This window comes from Littorina saxatilis, linkage group LG16 (genome assembly GCF_037325665.1).
Source record: "Littorina saxatilis isolate snail1 linkage group LG16, US_GU_Lsax_2.0, whole genome shotgun sequence".
NCBI lineage: Eukaryota > Metazoa > Mollusca > Gastropoda > Littorinimorpha > Littorinidae > Littorina > Littorina saxatilis.
In genome coordinates, this window is record NC_090260.1 from 11,675,595 (window position 1) to 11,686,616 (window position 11,022).

Consider the following 11,022-nt stretch of genomic DNA (forward strand, 5'->3'; position numbering starts at 1 on the left):
TAGAGCATGCATGTGTTGCTGTGCACGACTGGTGGCAGTATTGATGTTAAAGGCACGGTCCTTCCTGTATAAACAATTCCGCTCACCATCTCACACCTGGTCAGGCCTTTAAAATCAACCCTTCTTCTTTTTCTTCTTCTTCTGCGTTCATGGGCTGAAACTCCCATGTTCACTCATGTTTTTGCATGAATGGGTTTTTGCGTGTATGACCGTTTTTACCCCGCCATACAAGCAGCATACGCCGATTTCGGGGGAAGCATGCTGGGTATTTTCGTGTTTTTATAACCCACCGAACTCTGACATGGATTACAGGATCTTTTCCGTGCGCACATAGTCTTGTGCTTGCGTGTACGCACGAAGGAGGAGAAGGCACTAGCAGGTCTGCACATGTTTTGACCTGGGAGATCGGAAAAATTTCCACCCTTAACCTACCAAGCGGCCGCGGCCGGGATTCGAACTCACGACCTTCCGATTAGGAGGCCGATGTCTTACCACCACGCCACTGCGCCCGTCACAATCAATCCACTTGAGAGTTTTCGGTGCAGACTAGGCATTGTTTTAATTTTCTCTTCAACATGCCTGGGTTGTTGTGAGATAGTCAGTCCAGTAGAACTAGTACGGGAAAACAACCGGTACCTTTTGCCTAGCGTATTTGCACTTTTTGAAAAATGTACAAACATGATCTTTTTATGTAAAGCTCATTTTTGTGTGTATTTCTGAATATGTGTTTCTGCAAATCTAGCCTACCTGTCTGTCTTCCTGTATGTGTATATCTAGCCGCAGAAGTTGTTTTATGTGTAAATATATACATGTATGTGTATCTTCTCACGTGAGAGAGCCCGCGCCCGTTTGATATCTAAACAGTATCTTCATACGTGTGTCTGCAATGAAAATGAGATCAGAGACTCAAAGTATAATCCCGACAAATCCGCAGCCCTAGCAAGGAAGGCGAGGCAGAACAAAATGTTCTTGATTCTTTGTTTCTTTCTTTCTGTAAGTTTTTAAAAAAACAAAACAATTTTATGATATTAAAAATTGCAAAGTTTGGTTTGGCTCGCCTTTCAACAAAATCGTGTTAACCTTGCATCACACATACTAAAACAACAACAAAAACACGAATGGCGTCTGTGTGCGTCTGCATGCGCTCACGCATATATATGTATGTCACACGCTTTCCTTCTTTGCCACTACTAAAGCAAACGTGTGCAAGATTGTATGTTACACGCTTTGGAGCATGTGCAAGAACGGATTCAAACTCGAAATCGTCCCTCCAAAAGCCCCAAAATGCACACACGACTTTTATTTCTCCTGCTGTTATCGTTTCTTCTCTTTTTAAATTCGTCAACGCTGAGAATATTGAAAACGGCATCCCAGACGACAGTACTGTTTCCATACGCGAATTTAGCTGCCCTTGGAAAGTGGCTCGCTCAGGAGGCCTGTTAGTCTGAATCTAGAAGGACAGAGTTCTGAACATAGATGACAAAGACCCCGAAAAGAACAAACATTTCGCGGATGCAGACACAGAAAGACGTCATGAAGAATGCGATGCTTCAAAAGATACAGACTGTGACGATGACTGTGACGTCATTCACATATACCGAGACGTCATTCATAGTTGTTCGTTCACTTCCGTCAAAAAATAGATCTCTCCACAATGGCTGCTCCTGTGTTTAGGTTTGTCAAGCTTGAGTACGCAAAACGTGTTTGTTCTCTCCTCTGTTGAAGCTGTGAGACATAAATGCTATTCCGACTTGGTCGTGTGACAGAGTTTTCTTCCACACTCGATTAACTGATCAACGTAATCTCGTGTGGAAGAAAATGTCGGTCACACGACCAAGTATGAATAGCAGGTAATGTATATGTGTGTGTGTGTGTGTGTGTGTGTGTGTGTGTGTGTGTGTGTGTGTGTGTGTGTGTGTGTGTGTGTGTGTGTGTGTGTGTGTGTGTAAAACAGTTCCCACTTACTGACGGCCGCCCTATTTTTTGCAGACGAACGACTTGCCGTTAACGCACAGTGCACCGGCTCCTGGAAGAATCCACCAAAACGGAACCGGAAATGGACGATCCGTAGTCTATCAGCAAGATGACGTCATGACGTTCTACGACATCGACCAGGATGCGTGGGAGACTCATCTGTGATGTCGTTGCCTTGACAGTATTTGATGACGAGATCATGCCGAACATTGTTGTTGAGCTCCTGGAGCTCTTTTGTAACTAAGAAGAATGAATTGTGTGCCTCGCGTGTATGACGTCATAATTTACACGTTCGCCTCTTTTTGATGTCACGAACAGCGATATGATGTCATTTCCACTGGAGTTGAAGAGGATGACGACAGAACTGTGACGATTGTCTGCTGACAGTGGGAAATGAAAGTGCCAGGCAACGTGTTTGGAAAACAGATGCTGGACATTTTGTGATTATTTGAAAAGAGGAGACTGATGGCGCTCAGTTTTCAACGTTGTCTCCTCTTTTCTTTCGTGCCTCCAAAGCGAACATTGTTTCCCTGTTTGATAGTAATACTGAGTTGATGTCTTACCGCAAGATACGTGACAGTGCTTCCAATTCTATGTCTGAGTGAGCGATTGTGTTTTGCGCGTGATAAACAGTATGCCAGTTATATTTATGCAGAAGCAATGTATTCATTCACATCTCAAGTGTCCTTCGTTTGATGACGTCTGCTTAATATGACGTCAGCTTGATATGACGCCGTTAATGTCCATGACGCAGGGGTATGTATCCGATTACGCATGTGTGAAATTTATAAACTTGTGTCCTACATTATAAATCAGTTGATGGACAAATATTTTATTTTCATTTAGTTTCAGTATTTTGCTTTTCCGCTGTGCACTATATTCTAAAAGCGGAAGCTGAACCTATGTTAAACTTTTTACCCATAATGTACAGTACCATAATCGTAGAACAAATGCATATTTTCTCATTGATATTTCTACTTTAATTGTGTGTATCTTTTTTGGCTTGTGTCTTGTACGTTAAGTACGCTCATTACATATTACATCAAAACATATCAACTACGAACCAAATACGGCTTTTTCGGCGCACGTTTCAAGTGCACCTTCTTTTTAGATGTTGTATATTTGAAAGAAAAACAGTTTGTACATAAATCCACTATTTTTCGATGAGTCTAACTACTATTTTGTATGTAACATATCATTTAAAAACAACAAACCGGTTTCACATTTATATTTTTTTCTTTCATTTAATTTCTTGCTCGTTCCCCTTTTTTATCCTACATTTTTATTAGACTGGATATGAATTATACTGGAGATCCATTATTCAGAGTCTGAAGTATTTTCTATTATCTTTTGAAATGCTGAACCGTTCTGAACGCTTTTTGAGTCGTAAAGAAATCACAAAAAGAGAAACATTTGTTCCGATAGTTGTATGTTAGATTGTCCATCGTATGACCTTTAGCAATGCAGGCCCTTCTATAAAGAAACAAAATAGGTTATAAGAAAGGCAAAGAAAATATTAAGATGCGGGAAACTTAAATAATGGCGTCACGGCACTTTAAAAAAAAACTTGTGCAAAAGTAGGAATGACGAACATACGTTGTTGTTTTTGTCATGTCTCTTTAAATCCTGGCTCCCAAGCAATAATGCAATAATGGCGACTGGTAGCATAGCTGCAGTAGATTACCCATTCCAATGAAATGACGGGATACAACAATTAAATTAATATAACATTTACCAGAAGGGCCCATTTCAACATACGGTAGTTGTATATTTTGCTACATTTACGGTCAAGTGTTACGCATTCCTACGCATGTTTTAATCTCTTGTTTAAAGTTCACGTTTCTGCGAAATTTGCCATAAACTTGATACATTCCACTGAGTCGAGAAATGGGCAGTTCTCGTGAGGTTATGCCCCCTCTTTCTTTCGGCTGGTAACTGGCGCCACCTCGCGGCAAGATCACACGAGAAAGGAGAAAAAAAACTTGCATTGGTCCCAAATAGCATATCGGTTTGGTAACAGTTCGTGTGTAAGTCGTGCATTTTATTCGGTTAACAGACAATGGTCGGTTCTGTTGAGGTTATGCCCCTTCTTTCTTTCGGCTGGTAACTGGCGCCACCTCGCGGCAAGATCACAGGAGTTGTCTCGCGTTATCACCCCAGAAGCGCTCATTGTTTTAAGTAATATATCTAGCGTGTGGTACACATAACATTTGTAGGGTATGAATTCACTTCACCACTGACGCAAAACAGGGTAGATAAAATTATGGACTGATCATGTAATGCGATGTTACCTCCCTTGGATAGCTTTGGCGTTGTGTGCCGAGACCAAGAAATACAAGCTTCTATTCACTTGCATTATTGCTATGCTGTTTCAAATGATGTTGACGTTTAATTATTTATTAGTGGAACAAAACTCTACAAATACACACACAAAATGACAGCTGAATTTACATCTATTTTATTTATTTCTATTTTGCCAGAAAACAAACGTTGTTGAGCATGTATAATTATGTCATCATTATTCTTGTGTTTGTATTGCTCCAGAGATGTCGTTTGGTTGCGCAGGTTAACGACACGCCTAAACTGTTTTTATATCGCCATCATTTCGGCAAGCTTTTCGTGGTTGGGGAAAGGTGATGCCAAGCATTGCCTCACGCCTCGAAACATCGCCTTAATTACCATATCGGCAATATCGCCCAAGAACATATCTGTAGCAACAGCCGTAGACTCCGTGTATGTTACTGTAAATAAATTCGCAGTTTATTACCCATAATGTGCGGCGCCCCTCTTTGTCTTGCTTGCTGCTAGAAAACCAAAATGTGTTTGTATTTTTGTACAACGTGTAGTGTAGACTCATGTAGCCATGATGTAACACGAAATACTCATTAATATCGCATTGTTTGAGTGTGCGCTCGTTGAAAGGAGGCGCGTTATATTAGACCGTGCTATGCAACTTAAATATATATCTGTATGGGCGTGTGCGTGGGCAAGCGTATGTGTGCGTGCGTAGGCGTGTTTGTGTGTGTTTTTCTGTGTGTGTGTGTATTTGTGTTTGTATGTGTGTGTGTGTGAGTTCAGGCGTGCGCGCGTGTGTTTGTCTGTGTGTGTGTATTTGTGTTTATGTGTGTGTGTGTGTGTAAGTTTAGGCGTGCGCGCGCGTGTTTGTGTGTGTGTCTGCGTGCGTGCGTATGTGTGCGCGCGTGCGTGCGTGTGTGTGTGTGTGTGTGTGTGTGTGTGTGTGTGTGTGTGTGTGTGTGTGTGTGTGAAGACATATCTTTTTCGTTGTCTGCAGCGAACCTCTAAGTTGCTCCCATATATATTGATTTACGATTTAATGTGTTGATGTGTATAGTGAGTGTGGCACTAGTACTTCAGTGACCTTTGACCTCCGTGTTGAGGCAACGAAGGCATTTATGATACAGCAGATAAGGTACTGCATGCTGTTCAATACTAATACGCAGTCTGCTCTCCTTTTGTTGTGTTATATGCTTTCAGATGTTGCAGATGTATAAAACAAACACGATTGGCTAATTGATGGGACGTTTAATAATGACAAAACGAAACATTAATTTGAACGTCAATCAGTCGATCTTTTTTTTTTTTCTTTTTTTTTTCTCCATTTATTTCTTCTTGGTTTGGCAATGTTAGCAGTTATATGTTTAAGAGTGTTCACAGTCTTGTGTTTTGCACATTTAAGAAAAACTGGTATTGGAAACCCGGCTATACACTACCCGAAAAAAGCAAACCACTTTACTCAAACCCAACCAGAATGTGCGTTACCATTGTAAAAAAAGGTCTCTAATATCTCCAAAATTATCAAAGTCGAAAGTAAGTATTGTAATGTCTCTTAGCTCAATTATTACGAGTGGCATTATGCATACAAAATCGTATTTAAATTTATTTAAATCGTATTGATTTTTTTTGCCTTAAATAGTTAGTTAGTTAGTTAGCTGTTGCTTTTCGGGTCCAGCGGACCATAATAGGCCAAATCAGGACCCCTGGCCTTAAATGTCTCTTGATAATATCTAAGTCAAATGTACACAGTTGCAGTTTGGCAACGCACCCGTGAAATGGTGTTACATGGATTATTCTCCAGAGCAGTGTACCAGTTTGTGACATGTATTTTCAGTCCTTTAAATTACTATAGCGTATATTGAATGGCAACTTAAATGTGTTCTTTTTACTTTTTTTCAATATGTTACTCCAGTTAGGTAATGGTACAGACATGCAACAAAAAACATAGTATATATTTTTGCCTTTTTTAACATTTTTTTTAATTGTTAATGTTCAAATCCATGTCACAAAATGTTGTTTCCATGCAACGAAATGGACGCACTTTAAAACCCCGTCAATTTACTGAACATAGACAAACAAAATAAATATGCAAGTATTTCTAATTCTTTATCTGCAGGCCACTGATATATATTATGAACCATTTCTTTAAAATAAAATCTATTTGTATGGTTACAATTTCGTAGTTAAGTAAAGAAATGCCAACGTCGTAACATGGTTTTAACTGGAACACAGCTCTGAAAAATAACTCATATGTTTTACTCTGAAATGTCTCTTTGGTAAGTCTAAGTCTTCGTGCTCTCATTTGTTCTAACCAAGTTTGGTCAGCTACATGCCAAAATGATTTGTATTACTTTTGTCTCATAAAACTATGTATAGGCCAAAAAAAATAGGTCTGTTTACGGTAACCCGACCGACCCTAGTTTTTTGGCCCGACCCTAATCGGTTTTTTTTTTGGATCGTCTGAAAAAAACAACTCATCCAAAATAGAGTTGTTTGCGCTCAAACAGCAGACGACAGAAGGGAGGTAAGCTCAAAGTACTGTTTATAGTTATGTTGGGCAAAAACAGGGATTGATGAGAAGAAATGAACTGGGAAACATCATAGAGAGGGGAGAGAAAAAAATGGAGAAAAAAAATGGAAAATAAAAAAGCCGACCTACCGACCCTATTTTTTCACCCTATGTTACCGTAAACAGACCTCTTTTTTTTGCCATATCAGTCTCGACTTTAGAAAAAACAAGTCGCGTAAGGCGAAAATACAATATTTAGTCAAGTAGCTGTCGAACTCACAGAATGAAACTGAACGCAATGCAACGCAGCAAGACCGTATACTCGTGGTCCACCGCTCACGGCATAGGCAGTGAAATTGACAAGAAGAGCGGGGTAGTGGTTACGCTATGCTGCATAGCACGCTTTTCTGTACCTCTCTTCGTTTTAACTTTCTGAGCGTGTTTTTAATCCAAACATATCATATCTATATATTTTGGGAATCAGGAACCGACAAGGAATAAGATGAAAGTGTTTTTAAATTGATTTCGAAAAAAAAAATTTGATAATAATTTTTATATATTTAATTTTCAGAGCTTGTTTTTAATCCGAATATAACATATTTATATGTTTTTGGAATCAGCAAATGATGGAGAATAAGATAAACGTAAATTTGGATCGTTTTATAAATTTTTATTTTTTTTTACAATTTTCAGATTTTTAATGACCAAAGTCATTAATTAATTTTTAAGCCACCAAGCTGAAATGCAATACCGAACCCCGGGCTTCGTCGAAGAGTACTTGACCAAAATTTGAACCAATTTGGTTGAAAAATGAGGGCGTGACAGTGCCGCCTCAACTTTCACGAAAAGCCGGATATGACGTCATCAAAGACATTTATCAAAAAAATGAAAAAAACGTTCGGGGATTTCATACCCAGGAACTCTCATGTCAAATTTCATAAAGATCAGTCCAGTAGTTTAGTCTGAATCGCTCTACACACACACACACACACACACACACACACACACACACACACACACACACACACACACACGCACATACACCACGACCCTCGTTTCGATTCCCCCTCGATGTTAAAATATTTAGTCAAAACTTGACTAAATATAAAAAGTGTATACCAGTGGACACAGCTCAGTTGGTGGCTGAGTGTTAAACAATGTCAGCCACCTTATGCATACTGGTCGCTACCAACAACATCCGTATTGAAAGGTGTACATGCCTTCTTTCATTTTCATTTTTCATTTTTTTCATTTTTTCATTTTCATTTTCATTTTTCATTTTTCATTTCATTTCATTTTCATTACTTTATTGTCCCATCGCTGGGAAATTCGGGTCGCTTCCTCCCAGTGGAAAGCTAGCAGCAACGGAGTCGCGCTACCCAGGTGTCTGCGTGTTTAGGTGTATTCAGCCACCTGCACTTATGGCAGAATGACCAAGGTCTTTTACGTGCCATTGTGATGACACGGGGGTGGGACATGGCTTCCGTCTCTGGGTCTGCACATAAAGTTGACCCGTGTCCGTCCCGGCCCGAATTCGATCCTGCAACCTTCCGATCACAAGTCCAGTGCTCTACCAACTGAGCTACCGGGCCCCCTGGATTGACTAATATTAGAAAACTAGGAGACAAACATTATGCCAAAATTGACACTTAGATAACAATCTAAGATTGTCACATGTGTATACGGAAAGAATGATTGGTGTGACGTTATTTAGCAAATGAATGGTTTATTTGACAAGAACCAGTGAATTCTAAGCCAATTTGTGATACAGCAATGAAAATCAAAGATCGAGAGAAACATCAACAATATCGACAACAGCAACATCAACAACGATATCGACAAGAGCAACAACATGAACAACACCAACAATAACAACAACGACAAACAAAAACACCAACACACTAACAAACAAGAAATAGGTCAAACGAACGACCATTACAAAGGATTCATGCACTTTGAACCTTTGACCAATACCTATAGTGATTGCTTGTCATCGTTCTAAAGTGCCGTTCACATAGCAGACTTTGAACCAACTTTTCCCAAACTTTTGTCGGTCTGAAATCGCTCCCGAGTTGTCGAGGCCAAGTCGGCGAAAAGTTTGCCATGTGAACGGCCCTGACGAGTTAGGTTCGATTTGGGTTCGGTTTAGGCCAGATTAAAAACTCAGTTGAGCGCTGCTCGACTCGGCTGTAGACTGTCCTTTTCGCGCTTAGTGATTGGTTAACTCTATCCGCTGAGTTATATATAGCTAGCCAAACTGTTTTTCCTGCATTGGGAGGTAGCTCCGATAGCTAAACTGGCCGAGAATCGCTACTAAAAATCTAGTTTGGGCGTTTGTACTGTTAATATGGGCAGCGATTTTGATCTGACTTGGCACCGACTAAAATCGCTTGAAAGTTGGGGGAAAGTTGGTAAAAGGTCTGCCATGTGAACGGCCCTTAAACGCAATTTTCGGTGATTGCGGTCTGTGACAAATGATTTTTCCTTGACAGGTACCTCATCTCATCTGAAGCGTGTGTCATTTATGAGGTATAAGAAACAATACTAAGACGTGTTGTTCAATAGTAATTGTAGATACACAAATAGTGAACGTGATAATACTTTACCCGCAATAGACAGTAGTAGTAAAGTTGTAACAGTCCAGCCCACGTGTTGTCGGCAGCCAATTGCATAGCTTATGATGGGCGTGTGTTTTGTGAATTAATTTGCTTTTGTTTCCTTTCAATAACGCTCTTACTTGTATGGACATGTACCGGCAGTGAAATTGTATATCATAATTATGTAACATCAATAATGTTAAGGTGTGTGTGTGTGTGTGTGTGTGTGTGTGTGTGTGTGTGTGTGTGTGTGTGTGTGTGTGTGTGTGTGTGTGTGTGTGTGTGTGTGTGTGTGTGTGTGTGTGTGTGTGTGTGTGTGTGTTTTTACAAATTGTGTATCAAACTTTCAATTACAAGTAGATGTACATACATGTTTTGAAGAGTGAACTGTTATTGCCTGCCAGAATATTAATATTCATTTGATGCAGATAGACAGCTGCGGGTACAGCAGACCCCCCCCCTCCCCAACACACACACACACACACGTTGACGTACACACACACACACACACACACACACACACACACCACAAATTGAACCAGTTCGAGGCAATTTCTTCAAATATGTTCGATAAGCAGTATGATTTATAATTGTGCGTTTTGTAGTTATATTGGATTTCCCTTTGCATTTGATTATAGCTTGATTTCCCATCATATTTATGCATACATTAAATAGAAAAAAATGTGTATTTGGATTTGTCAGTATTCATGATTAAAAACATTTCTGAGCAATAAATTATTTTGATATATACATTTTCTTTTTTCCATTAGCAATTCGCTGCTAATATGCTAGTCTTGTTTGTCTCTGTGTCCCTACCGTTGTTTGTGTGTCTGTCTGTCTGTCTGTCTGCGTCTTTCTCTGCGTGCGTACGTGTTTGTGTGTGGGTGTGTGGTAGTATATGTTTTTGTGAGTGTGTGTGTTTGTGTGAGTGTGTGTGCGTCTTTATGTTTGTATATATGTGTGTGTGTGTGTGTGTGTGTGTGTGCGTGTGTGTGTGTGTGTGTGTGTAATGAGTTTGATTGAGATAGAAAGTTGAAAGAGAGAGAGGAAAAAACAATCACTTTACACACACACACACACACACACACACACACACACACACACACACACACACACAGTTATCCCGAACATAGCCGGAAGCACTTTAGCCCAACGCATGAGTCGATGTTACGGAAAAGATAACTAACCCGTGCAATACGCTCGATCTATTTTTGGCATGGGGATTTCCGCAGCTCTGCACAAGATCGGAGGTCAAGGCCGTTCTAAATGCAGGAATCAGAGTTCACAGAGTGACGTCGTTCCATTCTACTTGACCCATGTAAACCTTGACGCTATGACAAGCGTGGGGTCGGCATGTCAATTTGAAAGTTCGAATTCGTTTCAAACTCTGTCAGTGACCACGAACGCCCAAATAAGAGGGTCCAGGACTCCCACTTTGAATTTTTAGAGGGTCCTGTGACCCCATCAATGGAGTTTTAGAGGGTCCTGTGACCCCCTCAATAGAGTTTTAGAGGGTCCTTTGACCCCCTCAATGGAGTTTCGGAGGGTTCTTTGACCCCCTCAATGGAGTTTTAGAGGGTCCTTTGACCCCCTCATTGGAGTTTTAGAGGGTCCCAATAGCCCGGGACAGCTGCTGTGTACTTACAA

The 11,022-nt window shown here is 40.3% G+C and overlaps 1 protein-coding gene across 2 annotated transcripts in view; it reads left to right on the forward strand.

Annotated features, from left to right (window-relative positions):
* The window catches only part of LOC138950399 (mucin-2-like), a 36,011-nt gene extending 30,344 nt beyond the window's left edge, over positions 1-5,667 (forward strand). For both annotated transcript variants that reach the window (XM_070322135.1, XM_070322136.1), the window contains exon 15: positions 1,990-5,667. The gene's annotated coding sequence lies outside the window, so the exon portion shown is untranslated. The remainder of the gene's footprint in view (positions 1-1,989) is intronic.
* Positions 5,668-11,022: the final 5,355 nt, after the last annotated feature.